At 41.0% G+C, this 22,063-nt stretch overlaps 1 pseudogene; it reads left to right on the forward strand.

The window, feature by feature from the left end:
- The first annotated feature begins 17,200 nt into the window (after positions 1-17,200).
- Positions 17,201-22,063, forward strand: part of LOC111870694 — a 14,152-nt pseudogene continuing 9,289 nt past the window's right edge.

Here is a 22,063-nt window from a genome sequence, read left to right on the forward strand (position 1 = left end):
TCAAATTTAATGACTTTGGAATTTCATATTCAACACCTATCTTAATTTTAAATTGAAATTATTGTGAAAATAACATAAAGAACCCCAAATTCCTGGTACAAATATATTTTACATTAAGAAGCAGCACCCAAAACTTTTGGAAACGAACCCAAGTTATCAGGATTTTTTTTTGTTACGCAAAATTACTTGATTTTTGTAGCCAAGAAATTACATAGATTCGTCCTGAATCATACTTTATATGAAAAAAAAAACATTAACAATCCAAATAATTTGTGTGTATCCAACAAACATTCATGAAGAGGAAAGAGTTTAATTTAAACTGGATGTTTCTGTTTCCAGGAAGTTAAATTCAGATCTGTACGCTAAAATAATCTAAACGGCAAGTGCCTAAAAAATAAAACGTCTCTTTGATCCTCCTGCCACAAACTTCATTGCTCATATCGCAGAAGAAACTTCCTGTTACGAGAATTTAACACATCTCTAGAGATGTTATGTACTCGAATAATTAAACCACAGGTCAGTGCAACTATACCAACATGCATAAAGAAAATATGACATCCACGTTACAACACACGTAACTTTTACACCCGAGGCGCGCCACTTTCAACAGGATGTAAGATGACGTATTTGTTCAGTGACCCGAAATGGAACCTAAGTGATGTTTAGAAAGAGTTTTTTGTTTTCCTTGAGAGAATTTTCACTTCATATACCGACTTTTTTTTCGTGTCCATTGTGTTGCGCGTAGGAAGAAGTGCAACAGATGTAGAGGGGGCTGTGATATGTAGAATGTGAAGGAAGAAGTGAAAAATGAAAGGTGACGCATTGTAACTAATGAGCTAGTCTTGTTCATTTGTCCTACAAAAACCCACATATCCCTATAATAAAATCTGCGAGTAGCAGACAATACAGCAATACAGCAGACAGCACACGTAGTACAGACAAGCAGCGGCACCCACACAAGAAGACTACATTAAATAACACCTGTACAGTGTGAAAACAAGAACTAGCCGCTCCAGCACTTAGACATAGGGCGACTAACCCTAAGAATTTTAAATTTTAAATTTAAAATTTAGTGAAAAATTTTAAAAGGTTTTAAAACATCATAACTAAAGATTTTTAGAGTGCTACTACAAGAATAACAAATTTGACGTGTGCAACATAATCTACATACCAGACATATATCAACGATGTAGACGTTGATAATACGAAGAATGTGACATTGTGTTTTTAAATGTTAAATTTTAGACTGGGTTCAGTGTGGCAACAACGTTAAGAATATACACCTGATGATGGCCGATAGAGGCCGAAACATGTAGTGTAGAAAGAACAAGATCAAGGACATATAATATGTATTGTTTGCACTTGGGACGGAGTTTGTATCATTTATCTGCGAGTAGATTTGACTATATCAAGACATATCAGTAGAAGTCGTCCTGTTAAAAGTATTGTTCGTTCCCGTTAGAACATGTAGGTTTTACAGTCCAAATGTTGGGTTATGTTCACTCTGTTGCTCATATAATGAATTGTAACAGGAGGAGAGGGGGCTGTGTTATGTATGTAAACTTGATTCGTCCACATATCCATCTATCCCCCCAGATTAGCTGAAAGCTAAAATGTAAAATGAGAAAAATTGTCCTTTTAATTAGCTGCAGACTTATGTGCTATACTTTTTCTAAAACTTAATAAAAGCTAGTCAAAAGTTTCAAAGGCATGTTTCGATCGAAGTTGTCATCATCGAGTGTTAAAATTTGTGGGTCAGGAAGCCGCTGTCTTTCTGTGCTGGTGTTCAGTTGTCGATACATGCGCTCTAGGGGACCATATATCTACATATAAACATCAAAGCAGAAAAACAGCTGTTTCCTCACAACTTTTAAGGCCTGATGATGACCACTTCTGCCGAAACATGTAGTGACAATTTTAAACTGACTATATTTGTTAAGTTTTAATAAGACTAGAACTAATTAAAACGCCAAGTGAATAATGCAACAAGATGTTACAATATAATATTCTGAGAAAATGGGCTGAGAGCAGAAATATTACTGGTGCAGCAGTGGTGGTGTCGGTATTGGTAGTGATAGTAACTGAGCTCACTTAAACAATGTAAGTAGTTTGTATGTTTGTACGTATTGAACCTATATATCACAAACACCTGGTGCTATGCCGAAGCAGTTCAATGTCTGTAACGAAAAACAACTCAATAAACTAAATTAAAATTTTGTTTTTAAAAATTTCCCGTTGAAATATCAACGGGATGTATGCTAATGTTGGGACAAGAGAAAGAATACAAATTGGGGGCCTACGATCTGCATACTTATATTATAGACCGATTTTTATTAGTATCTGATTTATGTGTGATCTCTGACATGCATTAATTAACACAACGAGAAAACTAAAGCATTGTTTTACTCGAAACCAATTAACGCATATTCAAGAAGAGCAAATATTTATCTTTCAGACTTCAGACTACAGGGATCTATTGTACCTAGGAATATGAGTTTAAGAGATGAAGTTTAGAAATCCATGAATCAGCATGCCATTATGCAACTTGTCGTTCTGGCATTCCGTTCCAAATTTATATACTGCAACTGCGTAAGTTCAAAGCTCTGGAAAATAACAATAGATATCGTATTTACGGGTAAATTAAATGAAAACCCATTCATAGAATACACTCTACGCTATTTATTAAATCCCAACATGATTCGTTGTTTTATATACTGAAATGGTAAGGTTTTATTCCAGTCATAAATAAAAAAATGTTTCTCAAAATCCAGATTTTTTGTAAAATCGTTAATACTGTAGGACAGTTCTCAGAACGGGAATCAGTATCTCTATAATTCATTTGTGGTTTTCTATGTTATAACAGCTAAGTTCCTCTGGCGAAATTCCACCTCCCACCGCCATGTTCGAAACAACTATTCACAAATATCCCTAAAATTCGACAATATATACACGGTGTGTCCAGGATCAGTTAGGACTCTATTTTTTTTATTATTTTGCTCTGCAATGCCATCTGTTGGCGAATTGTGGCGTTAGGATTCTTGAAGTTTCAATTGTGGCTGTCTGTAGTTTCAAAGCGCAAACATCGCTGCATCATTTGTTCTGACCTTGAATGTAACAGTACTGTTCTGACGCTCGTCGGCAAATGGCGGTAGAACAGAGAGCCAACATCAAATTTTGTTTGAAGTTAGGCAAAACAGTCGGAGAAGCGTACGAAATGATGAAAAGTGTGTACGGTAGTGATTCTTTGAGTCGCTCGAATATTTTTTGATGGTATGCTTTATTTAGTGATGGCAGGGAGGACATTGAAGATGCTCCACGTGCATCAAAGCCGAGAACAAGTCGCACTGAAGAAAATGTGAAAAAAGTGACCGAAATCCTTGCATCAGATAGATGTGTTCCTGCAAGGCTCATCGAGAAGTTTTGGGAATACCAAAAAGTACTGTGCATCAAATTTTGACCGAGGATTTGGGCAAACGGAAGGTCTGTGCGCAGTTTGTACCGCACGCGATGTCAGGTGATGAAAAACATGCCAGAGTGGAAAACTGCAAAGACATGTTACGGTCGGCCCCAAGTGATACAAAATCTACAAAAGCGATTGTTACTGGTGCTTTCAATATGAGTCTCTCACAAAGAGGCAGAGTGCAGCGTGGTTGAGCCCAAAGAAAGTGGGCATGCAAAAGAGTAGAGTAAAAACACTGCCAACCGTTTTCTTCGATTCCAAAGGAATCATATGCGAGAAATTTCTGCCAGAAGGTCAAACAGTGAATTCTGATTACACGACACCATCCAGGCCATCCAAAGGGAAGGTACTGCAGTTTTAAATACGACTCCACAAAAGGAGTACAGTGACTACTTTTCGAAAACTTTACAACGTACTGAGTCAAAATGAGACTATTTTGAATAAAAAGAGTGATATTTTGAAAATAATTCACGTCTTGTATTTTTAATAAACACAATCCTAATAGAACCTGGACACACTGTGTATATGAAAAGGTAAAGCTATCCCTGTAACAGGCCGTGGAGGCCCATAGGGTTGTGAGAGGTCGAGACTCCTACATTTTCTAGACAATCGGCTCAAAGATGGCGATGAGGTTGTCTGTCTTACGCGTCAGCCACCCTTTACTCCTCAGAAAGATTACTGGTACTCATTTCTGATTTATACAGCCTCTCTTAAATATCTTTCAAGGAATATCGTATATTGAGGAAGCAACCTTAAGAAAAAATGTCTTGCGTTTTAAGTGAGACCTTCAATATGACAATTTTAATTCCTAGAATACAATTAAAATAGGATCTTGTAGCTTTGTAACGATGACGTAATGATCTCATTATATTTTAGCTTTTAGAGCACTTGCTATGCGATGACCACGAGATTGGCAGATATAAGACGGCCGGTTCTAGTCAACGGCTCCGTAAACAGTTTCATGCAGCTGCAGACACGAAAACAAGAGTGGTAAAGCAAAAAAGGAACGGTGTTTCTGTGTGATCCGTGCAGAGGTGTTATAATCGAGACGAGATTTATAGTTATGATCTGCTTTGCAAAACTTATACTGACAGAGCACTTGTATATAGCGCAAAAAGAAGAATTTTCAATAACATGCTATATGTGCGATATGTACGACTGACGAAAAGCCAAGCATATTCATAAGAAACAAACCAATTTTCTTGTCAGTGACGGTGTTACATAAGGACTATTACCGCAAGAGTTTGGATGAAAAGGGAGTCTCTGGTCGTGGGTCTCAAGGGGCTTGACGCCAAGTCAAACTGACTGGCGGTAAACTGCCAGTCGTAAAGTAACTCTGATTTTGACTTTGACTTTGAGCTTAGTCAGTTGATAGGCGGTGAAGAGAGGACTAGGAAGTTGGTTTGAAATGGCTGCGAGTTAGCTGCAGGAGTGGCCTCCGTAGTCTAGAGGTAACGTTCCCACCTCATGACTCGTAGTACGCGGGTTCAAATACCCGGCGGAGGTCGTCGAATTTTTAAGGGTGGAAAAATTCAGGGAACAAGTCCTCCGGGAGGGACTTTAAGCCGTGGGTCCCGTGTCATAGCTTTACGGTACGTGAAAGAAACTCATATCTCCAAAGGAGGTCACTGAGTCAAATTGCGGACGTTTCCCGCCCAACAGCAGTCTCTAATACCTCTGGTAGATGGGGGAAGCATTATAGATACCTCTCAGCCAGTAGAGCCGGCTGGGCGGGACTGATGGTAAGCACCAATACCGGTAGGATATAGAGACTGGTAGAAATCATAGAGGGAAGCACAATGGACCAATACAGGTCTAAGTGCAGGGGAAACCCACCCTCACCAAATAACTAACTAACCAATAGCTGTAGGAGTGCTTAGAAGACTAATGGTGGCGGACGGTCTCGAAACGTTCGGAAGGAAGTGAACGTGACAAGTGGAGAAAATATCCCGGCGTTCGTGTAGAGAAACAAAACAGAGCCATCAAGAACCTGCCGAAACTCGAACCGACACATTCCGAACAAAAAATTCCGAAATACTGCCACCACACTAACCTGCTACCCGTATAAGTATTGCAAAAACAAATTTTGCCTCTTCGTTTAACAAAATATTAGGCCATGAATACTTAAGTGGGGTGTATGTACAGTATATCACTCTGCTACAAGGCGGAAGGTTTCAATTCCTGATGAGGTAATTTGATTTTTCAATTGACATAATTCTTCCAGCCTCACTATGACCCTGCAGTCAGCTCAGACTCTAACAGAAATGAGTACCAGGAATCTTCCTGAAGAGATAAAGGGCGACCGGTGCGTAAGGCTGACATCCTCACTGACATCTGTGAGAAGTTTGTGTAGAGAATGTGGGAGCCTTGAAGTTTCACAACACTATGGGCCTTCAGAGCCTGTTACGGGGATGGCTTTACATTACTCTGCATTCTTGATACCAGCACTAGACGTAGGTGAGTGGTCAGCTTCACATCTCGGCTGCTTTGCCACAAAGGAAATAGACGACTCTATCTATTGGATAGGAGGTTAAATGGGTCCCAGATGCAATATGATCGCTGTTGAGAAATTGTTAATATACTTCCTCTGCCTGGAATGGAATTCCCGGTTTTATGCAGCATGCAGCCTTGTCATAACATTAATCAGCTCAGACATATCTCTTTTCACAGAGTACGGTCCTACGAAACATGGATAAATACGTGACAAACCACAGGTTGTCATAACCTAATAGACAGCGTTATGAACCTAAACCATCCTGAATATTCCAGTGTCTCATATATCATACCTATAAGGTCATAGGTACTATTATTAAGGGCCAGACTCAATGATTTCTGAAATGACTTTTGATTTTTGTGTAACTCAGTAGGGAGGTTATGCTGACTTGCTGTGAATCCTAAATCACTGAAAGAAGAATTTTTAGCATTGAGTCCATGAACCAAGAGATTAACTGTAGAGTTTAAGAGGTCATCATGGAATCGGTTTAATTTTATAGGCAAGGAAATCTGATTCTGCACTAAAAAATCATAGTCACTTGGAATGAAATACAGCCAGAGGAGAGGTTGGAAGCACGCCCGATATGACTGCGTACGTAACTCAGAGCGAGAGAGGAGAGGTCACTTCAGAGATCCACTCTGAACTCCCGAGAAATTTGGGAAGTGATTAACATACAAGAATCTACTTGTAAAATTTGTGAGAGTCATAATAAGGTTAGGAATTGCTTGATAGCTTAACCTGAAGGCTCGACACCACCAAGACCGAAGCCGGCCATTATGCACGAATTCGATCCACTTCATTCTTTCTCCTGTTGAAACAAATTATTTCCTTAACCTACACCCTTCACTTTCTTCGTCTTTCAAATAGACTTCTTTCAAGATGGTTCTCGCATAAAGATTCTGTATGAATTTTTTGTATCCGCATGCGTTTTCCATGTAATCCATACTACTACTACTACTACTACTACTACTACTACTACTACTACTACTACTACTACTACTAACAACAACAACAATTCAATTCAATTCAATTCAATTCATGTTTATTTACGTGCAAACTTAACAGCACAGAAGCCAATTACAAAGATAGCACGAATAGAGAAATACACAAAAATAATTAAAAGAACAAAATACAAAAATGATAGTCTATATTAATTACACAGTTAGCATGAATAAGATACAGAAGCAAACATACACAGACAAAGCCACACTGTGAGAATTTGAGTTTCAAATACAGCAGCATACAATAATAATAATAATAATAATAATAACAATAATTCAGTTCAATTCAATTCAATTCTTGTTTATAAACGTTCAAATTTAAGAGCCCAGAGGCCACTTACAAAATTGGCACGAGCGTGTAAAAACAACAGAAACTTACAAAACAAAATATAAAATAAGGCAGTTTATGAAATAATGATAACAGGGCACGCGGTAGTGTAGTTGGTTGAGGAATTATGCTACAAGCCGGAAGGTTCGAGTCCCGATGAGGTGATTTTTTTCAATTGACCTAATCCTTCCAGCCGCACTATGGCCCTGGGGTCTACTCAGCCTCTAACATAATTGTGTACCAGGAATCTTCATTGGGGGGGGGGGGGATGGGAGGCCGGCGCATAAGGCTGACAACCCTAACGCCATCTGTGAACCGATTGTCTAGAAAGAATGTGGCAGCCTCGACGCCTCGTAACCCTATGGGCCCTCACTGTTACTGAGATAGCTTTACCTCCTTTTGCCTTATTTATAAATAACAATAATACAAATTCCATGAAAGATCCAAGTTATAATTACAGGTGAGAAGAACAAAATAAGTATATTTGCAATGGTTACGCAATTGTGCGGCGAAAAACGATAATATTCGTACACATATACGTGTAATAACAGCAATAATATTTATACCATATAATAAAAACGATTGGACCGCCTCTGTGGTCTAGTGGTCAGCGTTCCTGGCTACAGATCCAGGGTCCGCGTTCGATTCCCGGGGCTACCAGATTTTTTTCGGAGAAGTAATGGGTTTGGAACGGGGTTCACTCAGCCTCGTGATGATAATTGAGGAGCTATTCAAAGGAAATAGCGGCTCCGTTCTAGAAAACCGAAATTAACGGCTGTGAGGATTCGTTTCGCTGACCTCACGACACCCTCTATCCGCAAAAGTTGGCACTAAACTTCGCCGACAAGCGACGGTCGCTCGGTCGGTATAGTTCGCTTGCGGACTAATGCCACGGAGTTCGTTTTTTTTTTTGTTTTATAAAAACGATTGAGGAGAACGTTCCTGGCCCCGAATATGTCAACAACATTAGCAGCCGCTGCGCATTTAGCAGAGGAACAATTTTTGCATGAGGAGCAAACATTGAACAGTGCAAAGTCTCTGATATACCGAGCAGGAACTCGGAGACCAACAATTTCCAAAACCGAGAACTCAAGTGTAATTCATGAGAAGGTGCACCATGCACCGAAAATTACATTGTGGGTCACAAGATCAAGTCATGGACTACTAGGGTCAATTTTCTTTGAAGAGACAGCGAACAGTTCTAAATCAATATTTAAGGTATGAACTCAACGAATAAATACTACTTTGTTGATTTTCGTGCTTCAAGGACTTTCTTTCAAATCGTGTCCTATATGAATGCGTAGTGGAAAGAGTGTGTATATTGCAGAGTGCATTTGACAGCCTATTTTAGAGATGTGCGTGACTGGATTTCTTGACCACTTACAGGAATACATAGAGGATACAGGTGGGAAAGCCAGAAGGAAAGAGAATACTAGAATAACCAGAACATAAGTGGGCGGGCTATATTAAAATAGATATGAGAGAGATAGGATGGAGTAGTATGGGCTGGATTGATGTGGCTCAGGATAGGGACCAATGGAGGGCTCTGGTGAACACGGTAATGAACTTGCGGATTCCATAAAATTCTGGGAGTTCTTGAGCAGCTGCTCAATTGGCGGCTCCTGAAGAACGGCTCAGCTCCATGACGTTAGTTAGCTGAGTTCATACCTTACAGGAAATACACTGCCTCTCGGTGTGTAATTATGCTTTGAAATGCATACGTCGGCAGCAGGAAAACCGAAATAAATAAAACACCTACTTCAATTAGAAATTGTAATTTTAGTGATGTACAATAGGCTATTAACTGCCAATGTTATGTTAATAACGGAATTGTAAAATCTGTATTGTTGTATCTTGTTAACATCCTAACATTTACTTGCGCATAGATATTCTTAGACTTCTTACCCAAAATGTGGTTCCTCCGAATCTTTCTCCTTCCTCACCCCAATATTTTCCATTAAGCCATGAACTGTTTCACATATTTTGTTGAAATTCAATACATTGGTCTTTCATTAGTTCCAACTTAATTATTCCCAATTTTAAGTAGGATAATAACATTCAAAGAGCAACCCTTAAAACCTTGCGTTCCGAATACGCACAAACTTTCTAAACTTATGAAGAAAACAGACTTCTGGGATGTGGCGCCTCGTAGGTATTGTGTTAACCGACGTTTCGGAGGAACGTATAGCCTCCATCTTCAGGGTAGAAGAGAAAGGGAAGAAAATACGCAAGCGAAGAACCGGTGTGAGCAGGTGCAAATAGACTGATGTTGAGAAAAAATGTTTTCTTCATAGTCACCGCAGTGAAAACTTCAAATCTTACATTTCTAAACTCATGTTTCAGGAAATGCGGGTAACAAAGCGATACACATAGACAAGACGTAACACGGATGAATGCCAGGACGTACGCGTCGAATAAGAGATAGTTACGTTACATTCATAGAATTATCTGGAAGCCAGATAGCTTACGGTGTTATCGGCTGAGCTGTGATGCAGTGCGGTTCTTACGTGCGTGACATGCATGCGTGTTAGCATGGTGCGCAACCGGTACACGGAACTGTGACAGTAGCAGGCGCACCGTCGCGGAGTTCGGCCAATCTGTGAATCTCACTCCGTCACACTTCCAAGGTATTCGTAATTCGAGTCAAGTGATAGTTATGTAAAACATCGGAGAACTTACTGCCGTACATAAATGACCGTCTTATCTCAATTCATGCGACATTTTCTAAAAGAAACGAGTGAGATAGACAGAATATGAATAAATGTTAGTGTTTATAAACTGGGAAAAAATGAAAACAAAATATTTTTATTCCATTTTGTACGTTAAAAATTACGATTGGAATATGAAAATACAATTATAATGAGTTTTTTTTGCTGAAGTTAAATTATTTTTGTCTGAAACAGAAGGAAAAATATTTATTCTGGTCAATTTGTTCAATTGTAACACAAAATTCACTAAGTTTAAAACAAAATTACATTTTTAAGATTTCAAAACTTAAAGGGTTCCAGAGTTAGATAAAGATATTAACTTCAATTTCATCGTCTACTCTCCACGTCAAAATTAAAATATTACTATTCTGTCTTCATTTGTGAAACGTGTGTCGAAAAAAGTCATTGCCATGTTTCAATCAACTGTACATATATTACAAATATGAGGAGTTTTAAGTATGAAATGAATATTACACGCCTCACGTGTATAACTTATATTATTATAAAGTATCTAAATTACCTATACTTTTTAATAATGTACTAAAACATGAGGATAAAATTAAATCCGATGAAGGTTAATATGAAGACTTAAATTCGTGCACGAAAAATATTTTACTCAAAAAGCCAAAATTCTTGTATTTATTTTGTTATAAGAAAGACTCACTGATAAAATATCAATGGAACTTATTGTTATATCAAGATCAAATACATAATTCTGAACAGCCTGAGCTACATAAAACAATATATAAATACAGAATTATAAACGAGTTTATTGTAATAATTTAATAAGAACATTTGAAAGAAGTGAAAGTGATGTGTAAGGAATTACTATATTTCACTGATAAACCAAACGGCACTTATCAATACAAACCCGATAAGCCTTCATCAGTGATAACGGTAGATAACTACCAAGAGTTAAAATCTCATTAAGTAGTTAACAGTATTCTGACACATTAAATTTGTTCAATTAAATACCAGACATCAGTTCCTATGTTTTTCATATATTTGTGTATACACAGCAGTTTAATTAATTGTACAATATTTTGTGTTATGTTTGAGGATCAAAGTTCTGTGATATATTAAATTATCGATCTTTCTGTCCTAGATATGAATTATCGAATTGATTTCTTTAAAAAGTTGTGAGTGAAAAAATTTAAAATATTTTCTGCCATGCCCGATATGGCGGTGAAAGCTTTTGTAATACTTGGACAACGAGACGTTTCGAAACAAACTGGTTCCAGAAGGATATGTTTACTGAGAAGTATGAAATATAATTTTGTTCTGTGTTGGTTGGTTCTGCTGTCAGTGATAATCAGTGCAGCTGCTGAGGTGAGTTGTTTAAATCATTTCTAATACAGAAAAATTATACATTAGTAGAATATTTCATAGTGCTGAAATTATGATTATGGTGTCAATTCTTAATGACAAATTTGTATTTCCTCTTTTGCGCAAAAATTCCGTTTTTATCTGCTATCACGTAATATTTTACCCCACACTGATCACCGTTTATAAAACGGCCAGGCTCGTCTGTGTTCAAGGGTAAAAAAATTTTACTTTTTACAGAAATTATTTCTATTCACATAGGTCCTCAACTGGTAACAAATATCCCCCTTATGATAAACTTACTAAATATCAATTGCCAAAAATGACTGAAACATAGGAGAATACTGAGGTATGAGACACCGGGAAGTTAGACAATTACCGACATTCGAAAGAATATATTGCCTCCGTCTTCGGGGCTGAAAATTAAGCCAAGCAAAAAACCAGCAAGAAGCATATAGCAGAAAATTTGTGAAATTCAGCCGCACAACACCGCGTCATATCCCGAAAACAGTACGTGCATTAGTGACCGCTGTGAAAACTTTAATCCAAAGAAAATTTAGTACGCCAAATAACTTCAATTCCTAACCATAATTAATACTCTTGTTGATATCTAACCTAATCCTCATATGAGTAAATCTTATGTTTCAACAAACGAGATTCTGAGTACCGAGTCACTGTGTCCGTACCGTAAAAGTCACCACTGAAATGCTGAGAGGAAGGGTGTAGTGAAGGTACATCCACATTTCATGTGTATGTCATGTCACAGGCCGCGCCATAGCTCAAGCGGTTAGTCGCTGGGGAAGCTTCCCACAGCGGCGGCCCGACTTCGATCCCGAATCTGGTCAAGTGAGATTTGTGGTGGACTAAGTGACGCTGGGGCAGGTTTTCTCCGAGTACTTCGGTTTCCCCTGCCAAACTTCAATCCATCAATTGCTCCACAATCACCCTCACCTATCATCTGGGGCTGGTACAATAGGACAGAAATGGCCGCAGTACAAGGGACTTAGTCCCACCCCACTAGCAATAAAAAATGCCATGCCACAATCTTAAATGTAAATTAGAGTTACTTTTCAAAATTTATTTACTATACTGACAAACACTACTAATGAATTAGAGCAAGTGATCTTTAAACTCGTAAGGAATCGAACGTTTTGCGTTTTGTTCGGAAGCTCCTGACTTCAAATTTCAGCCTGGAGATCATACTTTTCAATTTAATCCAGTTTCTGGGGGTAAATGCTAAAACTGTACAACATCGTAGCTTACGACGATGCATAACCTAAGAAATATAAATAAATCGTTTAGCAAGGAAACATTCAAGCCAAAATGTGAATATCTCACTTCTAAATATTAGCGATAAATTCATGAAAATTTACAGGTACGTTCTTCATGAGGAAATATAGAGGAGATTGAACTCGAGCAATGCTTGTTACCATTCAGTCCAGAACAGTTTGTCTTCTCGTCTGCTGTCCAAAAACATAACAATTAGAATATACACAACTATTATTTTTCCTGTGGTTCTGTATGGGTGTGAAATTTGGTCTCTGACAATAATGGAGTGTTATGCCCCAAATGTACAAATGCAATATGGGGGAATCGACATTATGTTTTGGATTCTAGAAAGGTTTTATGCGGACACAAGGGCCGTGTTTGTGGACGTGGAAGGTAAAACTGCCTGTTAAGAAGAATGTCAGAGCTCAGCACAGCCGCTCTGACAACGCGGAAGCGAGCTCATAAAGGTAAAATACTGGGAGAATAGAAATACAGAGTAGACAGAGGCTGGCAGAACGCGATTCGCCGCCGTGAGAAGAAATTATCCAATGAGCACTAGCCACCCTTAGAAATAACGTCAGAAAGTGGCGGGAGCTCACCCTTCCGGAAGTTGATGAGCCATCAGATTCAGAGTACAAAAGTATTGAAATGGGAAATATTGGAGGTTAATAAAACGATCATTTTCAAGGAGTGTAGCCGGAGGCTATGTCCGTCATGGCATCGACAAAGTGGTGGTTGGCGCTCATCTGCATCTCAGTCTCAAGTAAGTCAAACTACTCATATTAACCATGAAATATAAGGTGATATTATTAAACTTAAAACCCAGTGACTAAAATGAGCAACAGAACAGGCTAGGGAACCATGTGTCAGTACAGGAGGGCTAACGAATATATGTGTGAACCTTGTGTGACCCGACAGCAGTCGGCATTAATTACTGTATATATGTGTGGTATGTAAGTACTAGAAGAACAGAGTAGCAAGGAAATGTAGAGAACTTCATTGGTACAACCCGTTAGGCGCCTTCCCCTTACCGCTCCTGCGTTACCCTACGCCATATGGGAACTGTGAGCTCGCAGCCAGGGAGCAACAACCGTCCGTACAGGAAGAATAAGCTGAGGAAGCGGGAGAGGCTCCGGGGTGACATGAGTCGCCAGAGAGTAGACTTCCGTGAGCTACTGTTTTATTTAAGTATTTACTAAAATACCCCCTCTACGGCACAATAAGCGGTGGCAGAGGTGGGATTAGCCAAAGAGAGACGGCTGACGTAGTAATTTAGTATTTTGTTTAACCACCCCTGTCATCACGGCATTATAATTGGTGGCAGCGTCGCAATTTTCGAACCTCTCTCCAAGAAGAGATTAGTGGAGTTAGACTAGGTGTCAAGTAAGGCGAGGTAACAGAAACTGATGTTAGGTAAAAAGGGAAAAATGGAGGCGAGGATAGCGCAGAATGAGCAGCAATTGAGGGGACTAGCAATAGGTGTAAAAACAAAGGATTTATCGCTAGCAACAAGTAAAAAGGAATGGAGTGGTCAATCACCAGCGAAACCGGCGACGGAACTTTTAATGCAGGTAGAACAGTGTGCCCGTGTTAGTAACTGGAACGAAGAAGACAGTCAACATTATAAAAGCTAAATTAACTGGAGAAGCCAGGCAATTCGTTAATGGTAGAGACCAGTGAACCGATGAGAACGTGAAATATGAAGTATTAAAGGCAGCACTCGTGGACCGTTTCACCGAAAAATTACTAGCTAGATACCACTATAACTTGATTCATGAAGCCAAGCAAGAGAAGGAGGAATCGCCTATTCAGTTTTTAAATAGATGCAGAGGACTGAGCGTAAAGACCGTACGGAAAAGTGCGGATCCGACAGAACAACGAATTTTGAAGGAGGAAGCAGATTTCAGATTGCTGACCAGCTTCATATATGGAATGAGAGGTGAGGCCGGACGTGAATTACGGATTCGTAACTCGGAAACGCTGGAACAGGGGTTAAACATGGCTACTGTGGTGTACGGTGCCAAGAAAATTGTACTTCGCTCTGGAGACTACGGTATGCTCACCGTAAAGACCGAGAAGAACTTCACGAATCCGAGCGGATATAGGCAGCCATGGCGTCAGAGGGGCCAGCCCCAAGCATCGCCGGTAGGACGACCCCACGAACGAAAAGATAAAAATAGAGATTTGGTTCGATCCCCAGTCACATGTTTTTCGTGTGGTCGGCACGGCCACATAGCAAGGGACTGTGAGGCGAGACGAAGGCCCACAACCCGGAAGGAGCAGCACTCCCCAAACTAATTTCGGCAATAGAGAACCCCGTCACCCGCCGAAGGGAAACCGCGTGAGTCCCATTCCCAAAAGCAGGAGAGGATAAAGAACGGTGCATTACAGTGGAGATCCAAGGAACCAACTACGATTTCATTATAGACACGGGAGCGGATGTGTGTTTAGTCCAACCCTACGTGGGGGATGAGCCCACGAAAGAAATCACCGATGTAGTTAGGGGTATAACTGAACAAGAGTTAGAGATAGAAGGTGCCAGACAATTAGACTTTGTAATAGGGAAGAAGTGTTATACCCACGGTTTCATGGTCGCACCCTTTTCAGTTAAGAAGGACGGAATAATAGGGCTAGATTTATTACGAGTGCTATGAGCCCGTATCGACATAGTGGACGAGGAAATAAAGTTGGACGACCAGAGAATTAAACTGAAGAACCTCCCGCCGGGTGGAAAGAAAGCGAACAAAAGACATTCGAGAATTTACAAGTCGGAGCCGCAACTGCGGAAAAGTCCAGAAGAAAAAGTTGAAGCATCTACAGAGAAGACCACGGAGGCAAGGAGACCGGCGGTAGAGGCTGTAAAGAGATTGGCCGGTAAACTGAGGCAAGCCCGCCAAATAGCGAGAAGGAATTTGACCCAAGTGAGAAGGGACTACCACACTCGCCACGATCAGAGAGCACGAAGGGTGGAGTATCCAGGCCAGCTTGTGTACCGAATGCAAATGGTAAAGGAAAGAAAGCTGGAACCTGAATGGTTAGGCCCGTATCAGGTGGTACGAAAAATCTCTGTCCTAGTGTACAGGGTACAAATAAGGAAAAGAGAAGCGAATCTGCACGTCGAGCAACTGAAGCTATGCAGGGCCATACGAGAAGAACTCCGTGAAAGACGGAAACAAACTAAGCGACGGATGCGGGAACAGCGACCCCGACCCGAGAAGGAAGAAGGAAGAGAAACAGACTCCGACGATGCAGTGTCAGAAGAAGAATGCCAAGAGAGGTCTCTATACTCCTACGCGCCGTATGAGAGACGAAACAGATAAAGAATGAGGGGACAGAGACCCAGGTTCGGACCAGAAGAAGGAGAGACGAACTCAGGTGTTTCAGCATCGGAAGATGACGGGGAGAGAGCGAGGCTCGTACATACCGTATGAGCGGCGACATGGCAGTGAGTCAAATAGCGAAGTCAGCACATATGCTCCAGCTGTGTAGGAGAGGGGGAAGGACGAATGATAGAGAGAGATCACGCTAGTGAGACGCGTATATGTTCGTCAGCATTAAATACGAAGGAGACGAACGAGTTAAGTGAAGAACGGCACGGTTATTCACTGCGCCCCCGAATTGAGCGTAATTATAGAGAGTATAGATGGCCGGAGGCCGAAGTATGAGCAGAAAAAACGGATACTGACGTACCCCATTTTGTTTCCAGAATAGAAACTTTGAGAACTAGGGTAGCAAAATTAGTACACGACGCTAAGGAACTCGTAACAGTTAGCCGCGAATTGGATTCGCGAGTAAGGGCAAAGGCTAAAACGATGGTTCAGATGGTACGCGCAATGAAGTTGTACAATGAGGAGATGGTTAGGGTTCAGCTCACGTTAGATCAGAAGATTATTCAAAGAAGGGACCAAATAACTAATTCAGTAAGGAAGGCCATTTACACGAGGGATTAGAACTATTAATAATGAAAATTTATACAGATATGACAAGCTTAGTTTTAAGCCTAGATATGGCAACGTTACACCGATTGACTGCCACTTTGTTTCCCTCACACAAGTTATTCGCGATTTTGCGCGATATTTACGTGTAATTGGAGCAGGGCTACTCGTTCATAACAGCCTTGAAACCGGAGAACATGCATTTGTTTTATGAATCCTCGGAGGTTACGATACTGGCCACGAGCGAAGCAATTCGCCTCATTGGCCAACTACCCTTAAGAACCGAAAGGCGAACCTACACCGTTTACGATCCTATACCGTTATCTTCATTCGAACCCAACTTGGACAAGTTTATTCAGGTACAAGCAGGAAGGGAGAGACTTGCAGTGTCCTCCGATAGAAGAAGTAACATGATTTTACCGACAGGGTATGTTCGCAATTGTAGGGAGGGAACGATCACGATATGCATAGGAACAGTGCCAACAGTCGAGAGAACTTAATGAAACTTGCTTGAGTAGCTTATATTTCGGAACCAGTCAGGGCTACTTGTTATGCACGCGGGAGATTTTGTCAGAAAATTTTAGACCAGTGTTAGAAAATACCATTTTAAAATTCATAGCTATATGCAGTAGCGAAGCTTACAAGGGTAGAGTGTAGGTGCATAAGCACTCAAGGATGCCCCATGAACATAACGAGCATAGAAGGCACAGGCATCATCACGCAGCCAGTCGGATGTGACCTGTTCATCGGACAGCTGACGCTGCCGGCGAGTCATCAGTTCGAGTGCAAGGCCGATTGGGACGGCCCAGGGATAGTGGTGCCGCAAGCACCAGCTCTTTTGCTTCCAGAAGAAGTCTCGTACGTGAAGCAGCACCGGGAGTTACTGGAGGATGTGTGGGACGCACGGGAAGACTCGAGGAAGGGACCCACCGCTGTCACCGCCCCCATGACGATGCCCCAGTTGCAGCAGCAGGTGGAAACCAAGATCCTGCCGCGGAAATGGATATGCAGCGGAATCGTGGCCGGCTCGACAGCAGCCTTTTGTCCATTGGCGAGGGGACTGGGTGGGTCACATCCTGTGTGAAATGCTGGTAAAAGATAAAGTTGTCCCTGTGCTTAACTAATTTTACAGTACGTCGTGAAGGCGTATGAGGGAGAGGATGTATAGATCCACATATTCTTGATCTTGGCAATAGAAGGAGGCTAGTTTGGAAATGCTCATAAAATGAAATATCTCTGCTCCCCCTCCCCATGAATAGAAATTTGATTTTCCTGAGTTCCATTAGTGTATCCTAGTCACTGTACTGGGGAACGTAGCCAGAAAATCTGGCCATGTTTACAAAATTAAGAAAAGCTTCAGAGCGGCCATATGCAAATAAATAGCAAACACGTATTCGTAAACGTACAAATGTAAACATCACTTGCAGATTTCATACAGAAGTAAAGTAAACTAAATCAACTTGAACTAATCACTAACGTTGTAAGAGCATGCAACTTTCATGCTGATTATGGACTATTTTGTATTATCATATACAGTCACCAAAACTCTACTTATAATTAATATGCTTCAGACCGATGTAAAGACCTACCCACTGTGTGAGAACTGAGATCTTCAAAGAGGTGAACGTGAAGAGCATTATCTTCTGTGATGTGACGCCGTGTAGTCTCATTGATCTACTCGCTGATTCTAACATTTAACCAAAATGGGTTAAAAACAAGATTGTGATGTTGAATAGTAATACAGAATATTTAGAAACCAACTCACGGGTATAAGAGTCTCTGGCCTAGTGATCAGAATTCCTGGCTACAAATACAGAGATCCGGGTTTGATTCCCGACGCTACCAGATTTTTTTGAAGAGAAGTGGTGGGTCTGGAACGGGGTCCACTCAGCTTCGTGAGGATAATTGAGGATCTATTTCAACGAAATAGCGGCACCGGACTAGAAAACCGAACTTAACGGCCGTGGGGATTCGTTGCACTGCCCACTCGACACCCTCTATCCATAAAAGTTGGTACTAACTTCGCCGACAAGCGGCGGTCGCTCGGTCAGTATACTTCGCTTGCAGACTAAAACCAGGGAGTTTGGTTTCTGTTTTATACTTTGTTAACGCGTAATAATAACTGAAAACAAATAAAATGATGTTTAAAATCAAATAATTTCTGTCAACACTTTTTCAGGTATGCCTCATTCGTAGCACGACATATGTTTAACTGAGAAGTGATTTCTACCAATACACGCCTCTGCAACTCTGGAGTCTCTCTTACAACAGCTACAATGATACAATTTTTAGTACAGGCAGACCAGTCATCTGACGGTGCTAGATAGTGGGTTAGAGAATTAGACTACTACAATAATGATGGTATTATTATTTTTTTATTCCTAGTGGGGTGGGACTAATTCCCTTGTACTGCGGCCACTTCTGGCCTATTGGACCAGCCCGAGATGATAGGTGAGGGTGATTGTGTAGCAATTGCTGGAATGAAGATTAGCAGGGGAAACCGAAGGTCTCGGAGAAATCCTGCCCGAGCGCCACTTTGTCCACCACAAATCCCACTTGACCAGAGCCCGGGATCGAACCCGGGCCGCCGCGGTGGGAATCCAGCGACTAACAGCTTGAACTATGGCGCGGCCTACATAATGATGGTATACTATATGGTTCTTTCTTCGGTACCTGAAGTAAGCGGAGTGACCATGTTGACGTCACTAATGGTGAAAGGCAGCTAGTAAATTGTGAGTCAGAAAAGGCACTGCATAGGTTTTATGCTCATTCAGCAGTGGTGCCAATCGCGGTAAATTATGTGGCCCTTTTGGGGATACACATTGTCTCATCCTACTACTTTTCAAAATTCACACCTTGCTCTTTTGCGCGATACTTTAAAGTAAATGCTAATTTACGTATAATATCTATATAATCATCTGTTGCAAAACACCACAAATGATTTTATGTTTTCATTCTTGACTGAGAACGACTGTATTCTTGGTTGTGGAGCAATGTAAACTAGCATAAAATTTCTAGCATTTCGGAAGAACAAACTGCCACCATCTTCAGGATATAAGAATAATGAGGTTATAAGGAAAAAAACGGAGCTGCGAGCAAGTGAATTGGGGGATGGTTGCAGTTGAAAGGGCTGGGTCAAATATATGAAGGTCAAAATGGCTAGAGAAGAAAATTATATAGAGGAAGTGGACGCGGGTGGGGAAGATGGATGGTGCGTGGTTGCGGATGGCGTAACGAGACACCAAGTACATTCCTCAGGGGTCTATCCAACAGGAAGGAAAAAGTGAAATGCGAATGGAAAGGTTTTCGGATTTCAGGATGGTTCACTCTTGATGTTTATTCCGTTGTTTAATCTTTGTATCATGTAGATATGGGCAGATGATGCCTCCATCTTCAGGGTCTGAGCGTGGTGGGTGAGTGTTTTTGTATATATTTGATCCAAAAGACCCGCGAAGAGAAATTTCGGGGTTTGTGTTCGGTCCAGTTCAATAGAGACAGTGCCTATGGATACATTACGAACCTGAAGTTTGTGGGGCCAGCAAATGCCCCACAGACACCAGCGCATACACGAGAACTCTCCCGTCCTGCTCAAATCAAAGGCCAGAATAAATACAAAATGTTATACTGTTCACGTGACGCTGGGTTTGGTTCAGTTAATGAGAAATGGAATAAGTCAAATTATTTTTAGTTTTTTTTAATATGAGATCTACCTTCTACCATATAATTTGTGTCAAATTGTTCCGGAAAATAATTAGCAAACAGCAATATTATGTTACGTTTGACAACTTGTGTAATTTATACTGACTATAATTTCTAGTGATTCTTCTGTTCTGCCGGACCAGTTGTTGGCTGTTATGCGTAATCGAGTCATTTTATATTCATGATCACTTTCACATGTCATTCTACCCTCCATAACCTCAGAGTCGGAATCAAAACGCTTTTTGTAGTTGTTTAGAGGCGCTATCAATACATGGTACTATGTACTATCATCGAAAGCTAAAGCTATTCCTTAATCTTGACTCTTTGCATTCTGTTGTGTGGTGGCATTTGGCCGACAACATAACAATAAAAATAAACCAATCAAACTGCTCACATTGGTTTTATTTGATAGTTGCTACATGCTTCGGTCCACATTTCGGACAATCTTCAGGCCAGGCAACATCCACGAAATAAGCAGCTATAGAACAGCCGTTGCTAAGTAATGACTGTATAAACAACGGCCGTTGCTAGGAGCTGGCAACCACAGACGCACGCAACAATAGAAGAACTGTTGAAAGCGGTGTTTTCTGTGCGGTGCCTGCCGAGGTTTTTAGATAAAGGTAGGAAGATGGATACCCGTGTGGAGGCTGGGTCGAATATTTCCACCGTGACCCTGCGAGTCGTAGGAGGCGACGAAAAGGGAAGTTTCAAACCTGAGACAGTAAAATATGGTCGCGAGTTCCAAGGGGCTTGGCCCCGAGAAAAACTGCGCTGGCAAGGGCCAGCAGCATATACAAAAGATAGACCTGTCCTCTCGTCAGAGAGGGCGCCCCACACAAACAATACCGTAACTGTCAAATAGTAATGAATATCTGGTCATGAGCCCCAGATGGGTCTCGACACCAAGACTGGCTGACTGATTGACTGACTGTCAGTGGCAATGTGACTTTGAATCTGACTGTGAAGAAGAGTTCAGTTAGAATTGAGCCGCCGTTCAGAAAAGACTTGAGCCCGAAAGCAGAGGAGCAGCTATTATTAGAACCCTCTACCAGGCAACAACTAGCGAAGACACTGAGGGCTGGAAGGGCATAGCTTGTGAGATAGTGATATGTGAAGTGTTGAGGTCAGCGATGTCTTTATAATTACTTGCAGCTCCGAGGTTTGTACATAAGTGGTCAATAAATCCAATATCAAATCCAAAACCCTGTCTGTAGTCATTACCGTATTTACGCAGTATAGGCCGCACATTTTTTGCCAAAAATTCAAGAGGAAAACTGGGGTGCGGCTTATATTCGAAATCACACTTCATTAAAAAAATTATATTCATAATTAGTAATACAGGGTGTTCAAAGATCGAGGAAACCGGGGCAGCAGCGTAGAGCGGATGGAACGTTTCTCCGCTACTACTGTGCCCCTCCCCGCTAGCGAGAGTGCAGTCGTGTCGCTGATACCCTTACATCAGTTTCTGTACATGCACACATTTATAAGAATACTGTAAAAAGATAACACAAACTTACCGTGCTTTATAACAGGTGCTGAAAATGACCCCTTTCTGCTTGCAAACATGCTTCGCATCGCATGAATAAATTATGCGACACTTTCTGAAGTTGGTCCACGTTAATTGAACCATATTACTGTTCATCACTTGACTCGATACTGTCGATGTCGCTCTCGCTCGAAGTTTCGCTGTCAGGTGATGTCAGCCATACAGCGTCATCTTCAGTCCCGTCCATTGCGTTGGAAATGGATGTGACTTTAAAACTTTTGGAAACCATTTCTTCTGGTATTGTGTTCCATGCAGCCACAATCCACTCACACATTTGACTTAATGAAGGTTTCTTCAATC

The sequence above is a fragment of the Cryptotermes secundus genome, unplaced genomic scaffold, assembly GCF_002891405.2.
Source record: "Cryptotermes secundus unplaced genomic scaffold, Csec_1.0 scaffold3782, whole genome shotgun sequence".
Taxonomy (NCBI): domain Eukaryota; kingdom Metazoa; phylum Arthropoda; class Insecta; order Blattodea; family Kalotermitidae; genus Cryptotermes; species Cryptotermes secundus.